General features: G+C 34.5%; 2 pseudogenes; one reads left to right on the top strand and one right to left on the bottom strand.

Annotated features, from left to right (window-relative positions):
- Positions 1-1415: 1415 nt before the first annotated feature.
- Positions 1416-7362, top strand: LOC134233659 (uncharacterized; annotated as a pseudogene).
- A 6414-nt stretch (positions 7363-13776) lies between these two features.
- LOC134233660 (uncharacterized) lies at positions 13777-16460 on the bottom strand (annotated as a pseudogene).
- Positions 16461-17350: the final 890 nt, after the last annotated feature.

Genomic DNA, 17350 nt, shown 5'->3' with positions numbered 1-17350 from the left:
TCCCCCATAAATTAAAAATACAATTATGCAAATAAGTTATATATTTTCTTTGTTTTTAATTTCAGTGGTTCGTTTTGTTTTAATTTTTAAGAACCTCTATTTCAAACACGATATTTCTTTTCGTGCAATATCACCATTTCGATAAAGTATCTGCGTGAGTTTTCTAAAACTTTTATGAGCACTTTACTTTAAACGTTTATGCATTTTTGTAGCAATCCTGATGGGAGGTTAAGTTATTGAAAAATTCTAATTCATCTACAGAGATGCTGTAAGTTTTAAAACTTCTTTGTAATTAACTTAACTCACAGCGAATTGTATATAATTAATCATCACTGCAAATTATAATTAGAGAAAATTCTTTTACCCGTTATATGATACTGCATTTTTGCTACAACAGATGGCTGTTGATCACGTATTGTACGCATAATTTTAACTAGAGATTGCACAAAATCCCTACAGAGCAATTTATATTTCATTTTGCAAAAGAAATCAAGTCTTTTTTGTTTACTTGTAAAATATTTCACTTCATATTAAACTCAAATTTTGAAGAATTGTGCACTTGTCATTGCAAGGTGCATGTATATAGATTGGACTAATACATGTATGCGTGCAAATCCTAGCAAGTTTCAGCTCAAGAATGTACTCTTTTTTATAAAATAAAGTAGGGTATTTTCTATCTCTTCTAAAAAAATTGCATCGATCGACTATTTGAATATATTTTACCCCTATCTACTGAAGTATAACAGCGAGCATCTTACACTCTACCCTTCTGCGCTGCTTAGGAGTCATGGGAGAGAATCCTCGTAATCTATACCTCAATATGCGGTTTTTAATCATATTGCAGTTAACCAATATTAGTAAATTATAAACAATAGGAATAACCCATTCTGATAAAGAATGTATATTTCATCACAAAAATTGACATTGACGATATTTCCATTTCAATAAAGTTGCCCTGTAGCTGTTTTGAGAAGATATAAGACACCACACTGTGATGACTGCTCTAACTGCATTTTATATATTGGAGGAAAACCCACTTCCAAAGAATCTTTCATGTGCAGTTTATAAAAAAAATTATGTTCTTACATGTTAAATAGTAGATGTAAATCAACCTTCCTGAGAAATAAAGGAAAAGAATTAGTCACCGTGAAATGAAAGAAATATCAGTAGTCACCAAATACTAGTTTCTTCAATACTTCTTTGAATTGTCAGTAAATACTATATCTATTTTTATGCCTTCAATAATTTTATCAGGTTTTTTTGCAAAAGTGTATTTATGTATATAAAGAAATTTATGGGATCTAAATGCTCAAAGTTTTTGTATTTTGATTTACTGATAATGTGTATGAATTTTTGGGTCTTGAGGGTTTTTCCGGGTTATAGTTTCCAAGCGCCCTCTTATTACGGCTATTAGCCTAACCCATATTCATAATTCCGCTTGGCCCCAAAAAACGTGGTTTGAAAATTTTAGAAGTTTTTACTTGTGTAGTGAGTATTCGTTATTGTATAAATCATGCAGGATAGTGTCTTGATTCTCGGGCATTCATTCATTGTTCGTTTACAGCGGTTTATGAATCGTTCTGAGCAGTTACATGTTAATCTGGATCTGCAACAGAAAGTTTTTTGCAGAGGATATTCGGGTTGTACAATCGATAGAATATCAGTTAGAGGTTTAAGAGAGGTTGATAGATTTAAACCAGCTGTAGTGTGTTTGCAGATAGGTTCGAACGATTTGTGTAACTTAGATGTTGAAGTTTACGATCTGGTTGAAAAAATAGTTTCGTTCACCGATAAGCTCCGGGGTCGTGGAGTGCAGAGGGTATGTGTTTATCAAATTCTTCATAGAAAACCTCCGGGTAAACCTGGCAGATTTTCAGTAGACATTGAGTGGTTCAATGCCAGGGTAGATGTGGTTAATAGGCTTTTGAATGATAGGTTAGGAAGAGACTTTGGCTCGGGTGTCAGATTCTGGAGGCACTCAGGATTTTGGTCACAGGAAAATAAAGAAATAGTGTACTGTGAAGATGGTGTGCACCTAAATGAAACATACGGGTACCCAAAATATTACAATAGTGTTAGGGCCTCAGTCGTTTCAGCAATTAAAAGCCTACAAGTGGTTTTATAAAATTGAATACAAATTACACTGTTATAGTAAAATGGGGTTGCTTGTGCATTGTTTTATCTTGGAACTTGGGATGTCAGGAATTGCGATTAAATGACATAGGATTATCTACAAATCTTACGTTTTATGTCACTTGTTGTTCACCTGGTAAATGTTACGTCAGTTGATTACCATGTTTTTCATTGTTTAACATAGGATTCAATTCATGAACTGATGAAAGTTTCATGGGTTAATTTAAACAGGTATTCCCAGAGTATATTATATGAATTGTTACCCCTCATGGTTGGGCTATCAGTGCTGTAGCTCTATATTGTTTAACTGTATGTTTCCATGTATGGTTGGGCAACATGGAGTTGCAATGCCCTATATGGTTCTGCAATATATACTATGGCCCCATCTGGTTGAGCTATATGCATCCCAGTATGGTTGGGCTCCATGGTGTGCTGTCATATATGGTTTTTGGCTGGACGCCTTGGTGTTGTTATGCCCTATACGGTTGAGCTATATGCATCCCATTATGGATGGGTTTCTTGATGTTTATGTCATATATGGTTATGTTTGGGCACCATGGTGTTGTTATGCCCTATACGGTTGGGCAATGTATACTGTAGCCCTATATGGTTGAGCTATATGCATCCCATTATGGATGGGCTTCTTAATGTTTATGTCATATATGGTTATGTTTGGGCACCATGGTGTTGTTATGCCCTATATGGTTGGGCAATATATACTGTAGCCCTATATGGTTGAGCTATATGCATCCCAGTATGGTTGGGCTCCATGTGTTTCTATATGGTTATTGGTTGGAAGCCATGATGTTGTTATGCCCTATATTGTTGGGCAATATATACTATAGCCCTACATGGTTGAGCTATATGCATCCCAGTATGGTTGGGCGATGTGGTGCTCTTTTTTGTTAGGCTATATGTATGGTTGGTTTGAGACATTTAAAATTGGTGGGACGCATGTAATGGTTGAACATAATGTCATATATCCGGTAGGACTGAAGACAGAACTTCACTTCATTAGTTCTATATAGTTGTTATTGTGAGTTGTCCTATATGGTTGGATATTTTGTTGATACATGTGTACGGTCGATCATACTTAGCAAGAATTTCCCTGTACGGTCAGCACACATTATGCTCATGTTGATATGAATATTTTGTCACTTTAGTTGATATATTTTGTAAGGTTTTTATATAATTACAATATTAAGATTTACCCCTTTTTTGGGAACTTATGATCAGATTTCATAGGGTTGGACATTTTTATTTTGCTTAAATGTATTCTGCATGATTGGGTAATATACATAATTTAGGAAGGCTTGGATTGCACTCTTAGGCAGTATTGTCAGGTTGTTTTGAATGACATGTTAGTTGACATAGCCTGTATGGGTGAGTTACTTGACAAGTTCTACTTTGTAGAATTAGGCATATTATGCTTTGCTGCTTACGGTGTCACAAGGAGACTTAGATGTCAGGTCCATAATTAAAAATTTTGTCTTGTGATAGCATCATACATTTATGACTCATTTATGGGTTATTTTGAGAGAAGGATACATTACATATAATGGAATGTAGGTGGACACATATAAATATTATAATACTGATATAAGTACATTAACACAATAATCATTGTAATGAAATGATCTTATTCATAAGCTTCTATTTAAGTATGTTTTAAATCCTTCGCAAGCATTGCATTTTCAATGGTAAACTTCAGACTGACCATCTATTAATTTGTCATATAGAGCTTTGCTTACAAAGTATTTTACAGGAAAATGCCTAGGGCCAAAACTGGTGCCAAGAGAAGGAGTACGGAGGTTTCAAGCAGTACTACAGGCACAAGAGCAAAGACGAGAAAAGCACAGGAGGTAGACAGTAAAGCTAAGGAGGATGAGTTGGTGAAGAAAATCACCCAGTCCGTGTTGGAAGCAATCGATGAAAGGAACAAAGCCACTGATACCCAAGGGGGAGGTGCTTCTGATAGTGACGGTGAGTCCGACTCAGAGATTACCTTTAAGGATATTGAGGGGTCAGATGATGAATATGCCTCAAGTGAGGCAATTGATACTTCTACTTGGTCAACTCCTATTTCGGCAATGATTCCACAAAAGCTTAAGCAAAAGATATGGGAAGATCAGTATATTGACCTTGCAGCTCTTCTCCCTAACAATTTAATCCCTTGCACCGAAAATAATGACTACACATTTAAAATAGGGGAGAACACTAACCTCTCGGTAGTACCCAAAAGGGCAAAACAAACAATTAAGACCATATTCCAGTGGACAACAGCATTTCTGCGTTTCCTTTCTGTCTACACTGAAAAATTTCCGAACGAAACGCCAAATTTATTAAAACACGCGGAGACAGTTCGTGATATGGCATCATCTGGAAATGTTTCTTGGCAAACATATGATAAACAAATTAGGATGGACAGGCAAAACAGGGGTACTCCTTGGGGGAAGCTAAATGTTGAATTCATTCTTCAGGCTCAGAGATCTAGGGAGGAAGCTAACCAGCCCTTTCGTCCCTTTCGATCAAGGTTTGGACAAAGATCCGGGGGGAGAAAACATTACCCCAAAGGAATTTGCTGGAAATATAATAGGGATGGAAGTTGCAAAACTGAAAACTGCAGATTCGAACATATTTGTACAGGATGTAAGAGAAACCACCCTTAAACAAAGTGCAGAGCACAAACAACAAGTAAAAGCCCAGTGCAGTTTCCCTCAGGCAATACAACAAAACACCAATGAGGTCGTGACCCCTATTATAGCTAATGTATTGCAATATCTGTTACTAGGCTATGACGCAACCATTTCTGAGTATTTGATTTCGGGATTTAAATATGGATTCGACTTACACTACCATGGTCCGAGATATTTCAGATCATCTAGGAATCTTTCTTCGGCCATTCGTAACCAAGTCGTTGTTTGCAACAAATTACAGAAAGAACTCGATGCTCAAAGAATTGCTGGGCCTTTTGTTTCACCCCCTTTTGAAAATCTACAAATTTCCCCGATCGGTATTGTACCAAAGAAAGAACAGGGTCAATTTAGACTCATACATCATCTATCGTTTCCTGAAAAAAATTCAATCAATGATTTTATTCCAGATACATTCACAAAAGTTCAATATGCTACTCTAGATGATGCTGTAAATATTATTGTCTCGATAGGGAAGGGTTGCCTTTTGGCCAAAACAGATGTGGAATCAGCTTTTCGGATTATACCCATTCGAAAAGAAGATCATGAATTACTGGGCTTTCAATGGGATGGTCTCTTCTTTTATGATAAATGTTTGCCAATGGGGTGTGCGAGTTCTTGTGCTATTTTTGAAACATTTTCCACGGCTTTAGAATGGATTGGTAAGGTTAAGGGGCATATTCCTCACATAACTCATATATTGGACGATTTTCTTTTTATTGGTCCACCTGCATCGGGAATATGTAACCAAAGTTTACATGTTTTCAAAATTACATGTGAAAGTCTAGGTGTTTCTTTAAAGGCAGAAAAGACTTCTTTGGCAACTACAAACTTGGTATTTCTTGGTATTGAAATCGACACATTGGCTATAAAGATTAGGTTGCCGCGTGATAAATTGGAGAAATTAAAACAAGCTATAGATTCAATGAAATTTAAGCGAAAGGTTACCCTTAGAGAACTTCAGTCCTTGATAGGACTGCTTAATTTTGCTTGTCTTGTGATCGTGCCTGGGCATACATTCTTAAGGCGGCTCATTGACCTAACAAAAGGCCTTTCAAAGCCTCACCACCACAAAGACATGGTTAGAGAGAGTAGGCGTGATCTGGCTGCCTGGTCATTATTTATAGATCACTTCAATGGGAAATCATTATTATTTAAACATATCTGGGTGACATCGAAACAAATTCATCTCTACACTGATGCAGCAGGTTCTCTGGGGTTTGGAGCTGTGTTTGAAAAGAAATGGTTCTATGGGTCTTGGCCAGAAAATCTGAAGGATTATGATATTACCCTCAAGGAATTATTCCCGGTTGTGTTAGCTGTCGAACTATGGGGATCTAACTTAAAGAATTCTTGTGTCATATTCCATTCGGATAATGCAGCAGTTGTTCACATTGTGAACTCGCAAACATCAAAAGATTCAAAAATCATGATTTTGGTGAGAAGATTAGTTTTGGCACTTATGACATACAATATTCTCTTTTCAGCAGAACACATCCCAGGAATGTTCAATATTTTACCAGACTTACTTTCACGCTTACAGATCGAGAAATTCAAAGAAGTGTCCATGGATATGGAGGCCAAACCCACCAGCATACCAATCCATCTTTTGCAACTCTCCAAAGCACAGCATGTAGTTTAATAGACGCAGCATTGGCTCCTAACACAAAGAAATTGTACAGGCAGGCCCTAAATTGTTTCGGTATTTTTATTCAGAGTTATCAAGAATGACTGCATTAAGGAGATTTCCCTTGGACAGGTCATTTGTTTCGTGTCATACCTATTCAGTTTAGGAAAAGCACCAAGCTCAATATCAACTTACCTGGCAGCATTGGCTTACTATTTCAAAATGACAAATGCCCCAGATCTCTCAAATCATTTCTTGATCAAGAAAATGTTAAGTGGGGCAAAACGGCTTGTCAATTCTTCAGATGTCCGACAACCAATTACTTTGGATATTCTTGGGAAGCTCCTGGTGGCAATACCACATGTAGCCAATTCTAAGTACCAAGAATATTTGTACATGGCGATGTTTCTTTTAGCATTTTATGCTTTTCTAAGAGTGGGAGAAATCACAGTTCGTTCTGGCTCAAATCCAAACCTGTTGCTTCGAAGAAATGTTTCTTTCAGGCGTGACAAAAAACAAGTACGCATGGTTGTTACAATGATCAACTTCAAACATAATTTAGGTAAGAAACCTGTCCAGCTGGAGATAAATCCCCAACCCAAGTGCAGCTTTTGTCCGGTGCAAGCTATGAGAAATTATTTGGAGGTGCGAGGTGCAGAAGAAGGAGCCCTATTTTGCTACAGATCAGGACAACCCATCTCGCGTACAGAATTTTGTGATGTTTTGAGGTCAGCACTAAAATTTTCCAAGCTTGATTCTAACACATTTAAAGCACACAGCTTCAGGATAGGAGCAGCAACCCAGGCACATTTACAGGGTTTTTCAGATTCACAAATAAGAGTCATGGGACGATGGCACTCAGAGTCATTTAAGAGATACATTAGGGTATCGATGTTTCCAACATTTTAGCTCCAAATATAAAGGATAACTGTCTGAGGCGGTATCCTTTATTTTTGGTCACTTGATTATATTTTGAATGAAGGGTGATTCTGTTTGAATCATTTTTCATCTCTTTTCATTGCATCCCTTTCCAGGTAATAAATTCTTAATTTAATAATCTCATAATTTGGCATAAGTATGATGTTTTAGGTTAAATTCATGGTGTCATATTTTTTATCATGAATGAGAGAGTTACACTGCAATATGTTTGATTGTCTTAATTGATAGCTACATTAACATGTACGGTAAATTTATTAGATTTGGGTGACTGTCTGAGGTGGCACTCAAGATTTTTGATGTGGAGGATTGTTAATGTTTCATGTCATTTTTTCTGTTACAAGATATGTAATGATTATGTACATATGTTAATAACTTTCAACCTGTGAGTGGATGGTGGAACTATATCTTACTAAGCTTAATGTGTTTTATAGGTTAGGATTTCTTATATGGATCATTTCCATTATCCGTCTAATGCATTATATATAGCAGGACATGCTAATTACTATTGCTTGATTTTGTGTTATCATTTAACAGACAATATACATGTATACGCATATATTTATATTTGGTTAATGTTCGGACAAGGCTATGTTCCTCATGGGTAGGATAAAACAAGGGGAATTTAAACATAGGATTATTTTGAGTAAGAACATAAATCTCGTTTCTATGCAGTATGGTCCATAACTTAACAGTAATATTTAATAAGTGTGATGAGTATGTGTATAATACAAGATGACAAAACTTTTTTAAAAATTTTTTAATGTGAATCAATTACTGTTCCTCTTAAGTATTCCATTGATCCCTATATCAATTTATTTGTTTTATTATCATACTCATGTTGAACTGAAGCACATTTTTGGGTGGGGCGAGGGACCCTTCTCTGTAAGTTCATTGTCCCTCTTGTGGGATATTTTTTGCACCCCACCTTCTGCTCCATTCTGAAATTGTAAAATTTTTCATTTTATTTGGCATTTGTAATATAATAAATGCTCTATTCACAAACACTCGTTTTATCATTTTAATGGCTGCAGAACAGAGCTGCAAATGTGCTTCAGGTACATGTACATACGAACTGAGTTGTTTATTATTGCCCGCATTTAAGAGCACATAAGTGTATTTATGTATATAAAGAAATTTATGGGATCTAAATGCTCAAAGTTTTTGTATTTTGATTTACTGATAATGTGTATGAATTTTTGGGTCTTGAGGGTTTTTCCGGGTTATAGTTTCCAAGCGCCCTCTTATTACGGCTATTAGCCTAACCCATATTCATAATTCCGCTTGGCCCCAAAAAACGTGGTTTGAAAATTTTACCCTCCTCCATCCCCCTTTAAACCTCCATGCACATTTTTATTATTGTTCAGATTGTTGATTTTCTTGTTTTGAAGGTGTGGGATATTTTTTGCACCCCACCTTCTGCTCCATTCTGAAATTGTAAAATTTTTCATTTTATTTGGCATTTGTAATGTAATAAATGCTCTATTCACAAACACTCGTTTTATCATTTTAATGGCTGCAGAACAGAGCTGCAAATGTGCTTCAGGTACATGTACATACGAACTGAGTTGTTTATTATTGCCTGCATTTAAGAGCACATAATGCATTTTTATTTTTTTAAGTTGTTTATTTTCTTTGTTGTGATTAGGCTCGGTAGTTCAGTGTAAAGCATCGCCCTTAGAATGTTCTGTTCTTCCATAGCCAAGGGAGTAAGTACTGCAATTTAAGTTTTAAAAAGAAACCCCATTCTTTAAATAATTAAGTCAGTTTATATTTCTGAAACAATAAAAGTTATTTTTTAAGGCAATACAGCTTAAAATTTAGGAATATTTGAGGCACATATGAATGTATTTTTCGATAAGCATGAACGTAATAAACATATTAAATTTTGATGATGTCAGTAACTTTAAACCAGGTTTATGTTTAATAGAGTATGGCACTTATGAAGATTGCTATTTCCTTTTATGTTTCTTTGAATAAATTAAGCTAATCCAGAGAGACTTTTCAGAGCAGAAAAAATAAGTAAGTCGTGCAGTTTACATATTTTGTTTCGGTAACTAACGGGTACATACCGGTATTTGAAAAAGTAAATAAATCGAGAAAAAAATGCTAATTATTGTTCGCTATGTATTTCTTAGACTATGATCCTTAAATGTTATTATATAAAACTGACAAGGCGTATAAACAAAATTATATAGAGAATAATACATACCCTTTTCCATATCACATCCTGTATCAGCCCGAGACACCAATATCAGCCAGAGGGCCGAAGGCCCGAGGGCTGATATTGGTCGAGGGCTGATACAGGATGTGATGTGGAAAAGGGTATGTTTTATTATATTTATTACATACTTAGTAATAAAATACAGTTGAGAAGAAAATAAGTAAATAATCATGCATGGAATTCTTACATACATGTACATAGTCTAATGTCTCATAAGATTTGGGTTTGTTTCTATTTCTTTTTCAATGCACTTGATCCGTAATTTGAAAATATTCTATAGTATTACATGTATTTGTAAATTAAGATTAACCTTATTTTCAAAAAGTTAAAATTAAGAGAATATGAACCCACCAAAAATTGTGTACGAGTACAAGTACTGTTATTGTGGTTTAATTTACTAAGGGTGTGATATTGACGTCACAATAGCCGTATCAGCCCTGCAGTGCTGATATGGATTTGCAGGGCTGATACGGATATCAGCCCCGCAAATCCATATCAGCCCTGCAGGGTAGATACGGCTATTGTGACGTCAGCCATATCGCATATGCAAAAAACCTGTATTTATTACTAAGTGTGTAATAAAGTAGAAGAGATCACTTTATCAAACTCATTAAGTATAAAATATATGGTTAGTCTTGGAAATATCAGTATTTGGAGGAGGTTAAGGTAGGTCTCATGTCACGGTAGAAGTTGGCATGATAAAAGTTTCTTCTCTGCTCAGTGGCCCTTAGTGTCGAGTATAGGTCTAAATTTGAAGCCCTTTTCTGGCAAACACGTTGACATTTCTACATGATTGAAAGATTCTCGTATGATACGCTAAATAATATACAATCAATCACTCAATATCCAATCACCTTAATTGCTCGTAGGCACATTTACAGAATATTAGGGTAGCCTATAAAAATTCAAAATTTTAACCGGAGAATAAAATTCTTAAATCTAGAGATGACAAAAACATACAGTATACAGCATTCTGTACTTAAGAAGCGTTGTTTGATATCAATAGTGTAACCGTTTATCTTTATAAGCCGTTTTTTTTAATATATCTTTATCTACAGATAGATATATAAACTTCTCTCTTTTATGTGTCAGTTTAAATTGATATATTTAAAAACGGCTTATAAAGACAAACGGGATACATTATCGATACAAATTCTTGCGTATTAGAATACCAAAAATGGGGAAAAAGTGTGTCGAGCTAAGTTTTAAAAAAAGGAGAAATGAATTAAAGTACAATTCTTGATAAATATTTAATCTGAAAGTAACCCCAAACAGTCATTTAATTAATAAATCCCGTTTAAGTGCAAAAAAGTCAAGAATATGAGTATTGGTAAATAGCCTATTTCTCATTATTTAGAAGGGAAAGGCACATATTTTTTATCACTTTTTGTAATCATTTGGGTATGTCCTTCATCATATTAAAGATTGAAAACATTGTGACAAATTAAAGAAATATTTTCAAATTTAGGGTGCAAAATTGACTAAAAAATAGAGTTCATTTGACTATTTCTTTTAAATGGTGAACTTATCTTTTAAGTCAATTGAATAAAAAAGAAATTATTCTTGAGAAAAAAACTGTTTAATATTGTTCAATTAATGAAATCTACAAACGACGATGTTTGAGGAGGTATTTTGTGATTTTTCACACCCCTAAAATATTTGAAAATGTGAAGTCGGAATATGTAATTACTATACTTAGTTTCACAACCGGTGGTTTCCATGTAGATTTCCGATATGGAAACAACCAACCTGTGGTTTCCCGTAAGTTTCCCAAGATAGGAAACCATGTAAACATGCCTCAGTGGTTTCCATACAGATTCCCGACATGGAAGCCACCAATGTGTAGATTTCCCCATGTTTCCCAGGCAGGGAAACTTTGAAAGTACATCTCAATGCTAACCACCTACCTTTTATTTTACAAAAAGTTAAATATTTAATTATGTTAACATATTTTTACCAATTATAGAAATATTTCAAAAGTGTTTACATGCTGTATCAAAATAATTAACTTCAAACAGTTAAAATAACTAGTTGTGTATTTCTATGTGATTAATTCAATATTTCAGCACCGTGAACGCAATTCAATTTTAATTTAATTTTATTGAACTGAATTATATTCGATTGAATTAAATTTTGAATTTGATTTATCACATGAGTTTTGGTAAACTCGTATAAAATGCGTGAAGTGGAATGGAAAAAAAGTAAATGGATGCAGTCAAATAGAAATCAATCATTTCCGATCCCACTTTCTTGAAGCTGTCTATGATGAATGTTCCTTTGAAAAAATGGAAGAGCTAAGAAAGGGTACATTTAATGAAATTATTTACAGAAAAGGTTTACTAAAAAGATCGATTAAAAAGTAAATAAAGAAATATGTCAAGTTATGATTACTGATTAAGGACAGGTGAAACGTTCCTCAATAAAATAATTAAATTCTTTCCAATATTTTGAAATGGACATTGAAGAATTATTTTTACATAATTACATGTTTTCACAAGACATCAAGGTACCTTACCAGGAATTTTTGTTAGATACCAGAGGTTGGCATTTCTTATACACCGGGGTAATCCGTCAGGAAAAAAAAATACTTCAGTTGGTTTGTCAAAATTACATTTTTAGTGTTTCGATGTTTTAAATACAAGTTTAGAAAGTGATAAAGATTTTGTTTTAATATGAATTATTAGAGAGGTTGAGATCTTAAACGTGTACGCGTACGTGTACGTGTACGGATAATTAGACGTACACGTACACGTTTTCGTATTTTGTTTGTTGAGATTTTAATGACGTGTAACGAGAACGTGTACGATTATTTCGCGCACTTTATTTTCGATGTCTTCAGAAATGACGTCATTTTCGTCTATGACGTTTCCGTAAATAATGGCAGATGCTTTGGAAATTCCTTGTCTATGTGAAGACGATGATTTGCTGCTCATCTCTACAATTAAGGAAGACGATGTCAAAAGTCAACAGCTAAATCTAGAAAATTTATCTGAAGAAGCTTTTTATTCATTCTTTCGATTTCAAAAGAATGATATTTCTCGACTTTGCGAGGCACTGTCCCTTCCAGACAAATTCGTATGCCCGAATGGTACTCGGGTGGCTTCTACAGAGGGTGTCATGATACTGCTTCGGCGCTTGTCATATCCGAATAGGCTTGATGACATGAAACCATTGTTCAACCGTTCGAAGTCAGAACTTTCATACATTTCAAATACTGTTTTGGATTACTTGTACCACAAACATTCGGGTAAATTTAGTGACCTGAATCAAAGTTGGCTGGACGAAGAACACCTTCGAATGTATGCTGATGCCATATCAGATATTGGTGGACCTCTCCCCAACTGCTGGGGTTTCATAGATGGAACCGTCAGGCCGATATGTAGACCTTCGGCGAACCAAAACGTAGTCTACAGTGGACACAAAAGGGTGCATGGATTAAAATTTCAATCTGTGGTCATACCTAATGGTTTAATCGCAAACATGTATGGCGCCATGATTCTGCTATGCTACGTATGAGTGAACTACTTCCAAAACTTGAACAATGCATGACAATGAACGATGGTACAGTATTTTCTCTTTACGGCGACCTTGCTTATCCGTTGCGTGTGCACCTTATCACACCTTTCAAAGGAGCTGTTCTCAGCAATCAGGAAAGAATATTTAATTGTAGAATATCAAAGCTCCGTTCTAGCGTTGAATGGACATTCGGAAAAATCCTCTCTCTGTTTGCTTTCGTTGACTATAAGAAAAATCAGAAACTATTTTCACAACCTGTGGCAAAGTACTATCTTGTAGCATCATTGCTCACAAATTGCCACACCTGTCTGTATGGTAGTGTTACGAGCGAGTACTTTAATCTTCCACCTCCTACACTTGAGGAATACATGGTATAAAGTGTATGTGATATCGCTGTACATTTTACGAACCGTTACATGGTTCTATTTATTCTTAAACAAGGTAGGTACATGTGTATATTGAAATAAAATTCTTTCGTTGTTATGCTTTTTACTGATTTCTTGTTCATGTTTTAAAAACATCAAGGAAATTTTAAGCATTTACATCGTATTTTATTACATGGCTAGCTAATTCCTGTGATGATCTATTTAAATATAAATTATATAAATATTTTGAGAAAAGCTAGCTAAATGCTTAAGACAATCCATTTATTTATTTAAACATTTTGAGAAAAGTTCTAACATCATTTTGGTCTGCTGCTTTTCAGTCTCCAATCTTTGAAGCCTCTCCTGTTTCTACAGTTCAATCCGCTCCTTCTCCAAATTTAGCTGCTCTCGACGGAGTGAAAATTCCTCGTCTCTGGATAGTTTTTCCGTCTCTGCTTTTTCTTTCAAAAAGGATATCACACTTGAACACTTTCTAGGCATTTTACTGTTATTTCGCTGGTCCTCGTCTAAGTAAAAATCAAAACAAAATAATCGATTAAGACATACATATATCATCAACGGAAAATAATTTTTCATTCAAGAGATTTTTTACCTTGTGATTACGCGAGACCAAGAAAGCCGGTAGGTTCCAGGTAGAAAAATATTTTAGATGGCGGCCGCCGATAAATAGATTAACTACATATATGTAGATTGAATAGTTAACCTGCGGTCTTGGGGACCGCCAGAAGTTATATGGGTTCCGCCAGTTATTTAAGTAGCGGCTGCCAGAATTTTTTTACCTGGCTCTAACCAGCTTCCTTGCAAGAAATTCATTCTCGTAAAATAGTAAAAAATTTATACAGCAATTACTTCAATTTGCTAAAAGTTTGTCAAAAGAGTAAATGTCGAGACGTCAGTCTCGCAAAAATTTAGTTATCATACATAAAGATTGTTAACATACCATTTTTAAAGTTATTTCAGTTAATGGACTTTTATATCAAAAGCAACTAGCTAGGATGAATTTATCCTTGGATTTGAACGGAAGAAATAATTATGTAAAACACAACTATATGTAAATGGCAACTTTCATAGAGATTTATCATAATTATATGAAATAAAGTTACAAGAACTGTATGCGCATGTAAACAAAAAATATATAAATTACGTCATTCTCTCTCTCTCTCTCTCTCTCTCTCTCTCTCTCTCTCTCTCTCTCTCTCTCTCTCTCTCTCTCTCTCTGAAAAAAAACCTCACCACTTTTGGATGGTGTCAGGTTCTCGAGTGCCCGTTTACGAAGACTCTTGCACATACTCTCTTCTTTTACTGCTTTGGATTTATCTTCCTTTTTTCTCCTCTTCATCGTTTGCTAATTCTATAATTTCATCCAAAAGCATTTCTTTCTCTCCATAGGTTTCATCTACACCAGATCTACAGTGATAATAACATTGCCAAAACGCACTGTGTTAATGATTTAAAATTAAAGTCTAAAAAGTAAATTCAAATTCTGAGTTAAGAAACAATCTATTTAGATACGTAGAACTTCTAAAGTTCTGTACATTACAGGTATGAAATGAACAGGAATAAAGACAAGCTTATTACATAACAACTATGTTCATTCTTAATTTAGATAATTTGTTGCATACTTTTTGAGAGAGGAGCTGTTAAACTTCTTCCTTTGGTCTATAAGAAGAAGAGTCCTTTCTCTAACCCTTCGTGCATCGATATTCCGGGATATAACTGTTGAAATATCTGCCCATTTCCCCCTTTCTTTGAAAGGGTTCCTGCTGATAACCTCTCTAAAGACAAGTTAGAACAAAAAAAAAATGATTTACTGAACTAAAACTTTAAAAATGTATATTTATATTTTTCATACAATGTATTACATTTATCAATTCCTTTTAAAAAAAATAGTGAAAGTAAAAAAACACATAGATTAGATTAGAAACTTAAATAAATACGGTAGAAAAATTATTTAAAGGGTAAAAATAAAAATTTTGGTAAAACACATCTTTGACAATTGTCTAAAATGTTACAGTAGTAAAACTTAGGTATGTTTTTTCTGTTCGTTACAAACTTGAATTGTTTTCTTTTTTAAATTTAAGTAATTCTTACCTCAAAAGTTTTATGTCGTCTTGCTCTGAAAACCTAAATTGTTTTTTCCTTCCCGAATCCATGGTTAGATATACACCTTTTTGCACGTGATTGACTGAATGTACATATAACAGGCCCAATATCGGCTGAAAAAAAATCGTGGAAACCATTTTACTTAAAAGTAAATTTAGAAATTGAACTTGAAATGTTACCTTTGAAAAGATTTAAGTATATATGTCATCTATATGATCCATATTCGATATATTCCGGAAAGCTTCTATTAATGTACTGTAGTATAAAATACGATGCGCTTTCTAAGTGTGCGACAGCTCTGCAAGTTAGTAAACTGTTACCCCCCCCCCCCCAACACACTTTTTTTAGAGTTTGAGGTCCTGGCCAATCAAAGTTTTACTGTTTACCAGGAGGTAAGAGATCAGTATAATTTTAAGTTTAATTACTAAACGTTGGGAAAGTTAACTCCTGCTTGGATGTTTTGCTTCGCGAAAAAAAAAATCAGTAATAAATACCCCCACCCCCCTGTAGTGCCACTTAACTTATTGGTACTTTTAAAAAGAAGGAGATAATTGGAACTGAATAGTAAAAATAATAAAAGATTTGAAAAGTAAACCTCATACAAGTAATAAAATCCCTGCTAAACGTGTCTTCATTTAGTGAGAGGTAATCGGGGTCTATGTTTCAACATTCAAGTTTTATGACACCATTTTGACTTGAGTTTGTAAATAAAACAACTTTAAAACACGTAGTTATGAAACTAAATATCCCGAATAAAGTATAACAATCAAAATTTCATACATGAATAGACGTATTTTTCTTATAAAAGCTACAAGTTTGTACTTACGTGTAGACGCCGCCCTACAAGTTGCAGGAACGTGTAGAGAACTTATCATCACTAAAACTGATGACGTAATACGCGAGGAATTTAGGGGATTCCCCTACTAGACGTACACGTACACGTACACGTATGAAATCTCAACCTCTCTAATATATTAATATAAACTGGTCATATTAGGGCATATTAGAATCATTCATCGAATTGGCTGGGGGTTAAATGTTATCATACTAATACTTAACTATTAATAGTGAATATTGCTTGTTAAATTATTATTTTTGTTATTGGGGATGGGTGGGTTGCTTTTCATTTGTCCCTGAGAAGCCCCCCCCCCCCCCACACACACACAAAATAACGCTTTTGAAAAAGTCACTATGGTCGGCCTGTGTAATTAGGGACACCTGTCCTCACGTGCCATTTCAGATGGAGACACGTGCCGCGAAGACACCTGTCACTGTGTATTTTTTGTATATTCTATGTGAATTGAGACGGTTTTATACCTAAAGGGAACAATAGGCTGTTGTCGAGCATGTACACACAGACTCCGACCGAAAATCCCTTTGAATTAAGATGATGATTCGTGCTTCTTTTATCATTTAAAAAAATGTATATTCCATAAATAAAGTTAGTCAAGAGAACATATTTATAAAATAACCTTCATTTAAGAAGTTCAATGAAAGAACAATCTATTTAGAATTTTTATTTCAATTTTCATTACTATCCTCTTTAGAAATTAAATAATTTTCTATAGGTATTATCTATTGAATAGATCTTAATTCTCGTCGTGTATAATTATATAAAATCAGAATGACGTTAATAGATCAATGTGAAATCAAAACTGTATTTAATATTGTTGATGGGTTTTTCTGTGAAATTTGTAATCTAATGTACCACGTAGACATTTATTAGATAAAT

This window comes from Saccostrea cucullata, unplaced genomic scaffold (assembly GCF_032062105.1).
Source record: "Saccostrea cucullata isolate Sc308-1 unplaced genomic scaffold, CSIRO_AGI_Scuc_v1 ctg3263, whole genome shotgun sequence".
Classification (NCBI taxonomy): domain Eukaryota; kingdom Metazoa; phylum Mollusca; class Bivalvia; order Ostreida; family Ostreidae; genus Saccostrea; species Saccostrea cuccullata.
This window is presented reverse-complemented; position numbering and strand designations above follow the sequence as displayed.